Consider the following 3288-nt stretch of genomic DNA (forward strand, 5'->3'; position numbering starts at 1 on the left):
GGATCCCCAGTAAATCTACGGCCTTATTAAGTTTTGCTCATGAAATCAAATTGGCATGTTTCTTTTATTCCATCACAAATAGGATTATTCTAAATTCTTCTTGGTGGAAAATATTGCCTTTGATCTCAAAGAAGCCAGTACCTCTGAAAAAATATTACCTAAAGGAAGCATCCCCATGTTAAAATAGGTCAATCCCGCTTCCTAATATCATTTGCCAACTTTTTGATGTCTAAGACTCCACCTTGTAACTTTCTCCCTAAAATTATATCTTGATCTGCCTCTCTTTTTTAATCACTTTAAGCCAAACACATACTTACCTGTATTATCTGAAAACTGTACTTAGTGACATTGCATAGTTCCTAACCATATGCAATATGTACCCCATATGATGATCTCTGGAGAGCTTTTGTATGACAATGTGCTTTAAATAAAACACCTTTACTCAAAAGAGACGTTCTGCATTTTGAAATCAATGGGAAATATTGACTTGTTTTAAATCATTTTTTTGAAAATATACTATAACTACATATTTTCTTTTTTCATTCCAAACACTTGTACCATAACCTATACTGCTATCAACTACAAAAAGAAAAAGAAAAATCAAGAACAAGGGAGCAGGAAATTTGATTAGGGTTAGGACACTTACATCCTGTATCAGAATGCAGTTCAAGATGGAAGTAATGGATCAAGAATTTGCAAACCTACCACCCGTATGAAAGTCCTAATCTGTGTTCCAGGCTCCAAGATCCTGCCTGATCCAAGTGCCAGCTTTTCCAGGCAACTGGAAAGTAAATCTTTTTTCTTTTGCTTTCAAATATAAATAAAAAAGCTTTGCACATTTAGAAATGAATTTTCAAAATATGAACTTTGGCTGATGTTTTCAGTTTCTTGTCTGTTCTAGAGTGAGAAATGAAAGCAGAATTTTCTTAAGATTTTCAGAGACTCATGTGATAAAACATTGGGGGAGAGGATATGTGAGGCATGGGAAAATTAGTAGTGAATAATAGGAAATAAGCAAAAAAAAAAGAGAGAAGACAATATCAATAAGAAATAGTAAAGAAGAAACAGAAATAACATTAGTATGTCAAATAGCCATATCTAAAAGTGTGTTTATTTCCATTATTAAAAAAGACTAACAAACTCATTGAAGAAAACTGGTATATGATATTCACAATCATTGATCATAAGACAAACTGGCACAAATAGCTGAACCCAAAGAATGAGAGGTGATGGTCAAGCAACACTGTGGGTGAAAATGTCAAAATCAAATTCAAGAGGGAAAAAAACCCAAGAATGGCACTGGTGAGACAGATGATGTGGTAGTGAACCAGTGTGGCTCTGGAGCCAGGCAGCAGGCTGTGGTTCAGGCCAGCTCAACTGCCTGACAGCAGAGAACACCTGTGTGTATTCCTTTCTTACACCACCTGTCTCCTCTGAAAAAATGGGATCAAGAATAATAATAATAACATCTGCATTGCCCTAAGAAAGAGGCAAAGGACTTCAGCAATGCTGGCAACATAAGAGGCTCGATACACACACATACACATAATAGAGTGTTTATCCAAGGTTTCAATGATCAACACATATCATAATAAGTCTTTCTGGACCTCAGAAAATAATATTACTGTACATTATCATTTTTTAATGTAAAAGTCTTCACATCTACACAAAGGATCTTGAGAAGCCCACCATTATGATGGAATTTTAATGTTTTACCTTTATCTGACACTGAGAGAAGCCATATTTACTTCAAGCAATATAAAAGGAATTTGAATATAGCAATTAATCAGCATATATATATATATCCAACACACCAGAAATAAATTTATATTCAAACCATTCTATAAACTAGATCAAATATGAGGTATTAAAAGAACTCCCAAGAGTTTTCTCAATGCTGAAATTATGTAAGCTATTATTCTGAAAGTTACAGGATAAATTGAAAATTTCCAGTAAGAGAATAATGCCTTTCATTTCCTAACTCCAAGTCTTAGGCATGTGAAAAGAAAGCAATATGCTACTAAATATTTCTTGGATTGAAGGTGAGTTGAAATGAAAATTAGAAAGCACTTGAAAATGAATTGCAATGAGATCATTGTTTATTTAAAGCTGGCAGAATCCAAAATGTCACTCAGATCAAATATACAGCCTTCAACATATGCATTAAGAAAAAAGAAATATTGAAAATATATCAATCAGCATTTCAATTTAGGTTATAAAAACAAAATAAATTAAAATACAGGAGGAATTTAATAACTACAAAAGTAAGAAATAATATAATAGAAAATACGTAGACTTGGTTAATAAAGCAAAATTAGGGAGCCAATAAACTCTAAAATCCTTAAAAAAAAATCTTTCAAGAAAAATGCGAGGAAATTTAAACAAGGAAACAAATTGGAAATAAGAATTTTATAGGTGTAGCAACAGAATAGTTGCAAAATAAACCACAAGAAAATATTAAAGAAAAAATTTCTGCTACCAAATTTTAAACTTCACAAAAATATTAAAAAGCTTAGGCAATGTATAGTAAAAATTAATTGAAGCAGAGTTTAAATAACCAAATAATCTTAGATTCTGAAAAAAAAATCAAAGTAGCTATATGTACAACTGATGTCAATTCTAGATGGTTTGCAGACGAGATTTTTTCACAATTTCAAAGAAAAATTGGACCCATGTCAGAAAGAAACTTAAGAGATACATGAAAAACAAAACAAAACTACTCAACTCATTTCTCTAGTCTAAATAAAACTAGAATTCAAATCTAAAAAACCAGTGCATACAGAAAAAAAATTAATACAGGAGTTTAATTTTTGAGCACATATCAAACATTTACTTTTTTCTTTCTGAAATCCAATTTTATTTATGTGTTACTCTTAAACCGTATTTTTGACTGGACTCTGTCTTAGAAGTAGACACTGTCAGGGAAGACAGCCTACATGTCTTAAAATGAATGGGATGCTTCATGAATTTGCGTGTCATCCTTGTGCAGCGCCCATGCTGATCTTCTCCGTATCATTCCAATGTTAGCATATGTGCTACTGAAGCAAGTAGGCTACACTTACTGTTAAGATAAAGTAGATTCTGCTTAAGGTGAAATGACACTCCATTACTAGCCATTATGCCTAGGATTAACTTCTTAAAACTAGGATTATTTCCTTAGGTGGCAAAAATTGATTGTTTAAAATAAATGTTTCAGATTTTAAAACAAGAGATTAGAAAATGACTTCAGAAGCTGAGAGAAGCAGGGAAGTAGACAGGAATACAAAAAGATGGACTAATGTGTACTAG

General features: G+C 32.3%; 1 non-coding gene across 1 annotated transcript; it reads right to left on the reverse strand.

Annotated features, from left to right (window-relative positions):
• Positions 1-2944: 2944 nt before the first annotated feature.
• Positions 2945-3047, reverse strand: LOC121165452. The gene has a single exon (XR_005885243.1). It is a non-coding gene; the product is annotated as a U6 spliceosomal RNA (small nuclear RNA).
• Between the last annotated feature and the right edge of the window lie 241 nt (positions 3048-3288).

Source organism: Ochotona curzoniae, unplaced genomic scaffold, assembly GCF_017591425.1.
Source record: "Ochotona curzoniae isolate NIBS_2020 unplaced genomic scaffold, NIBS_Ocur_1.0 contig_883, whole genome shotgun sequence".
Lineage (NCBI taxonomy): Eukaryota > Metazoa > Chordata > Mammalia > Lagomorpha > Ochotonidae > Ochotona > Ochotona curzoniae.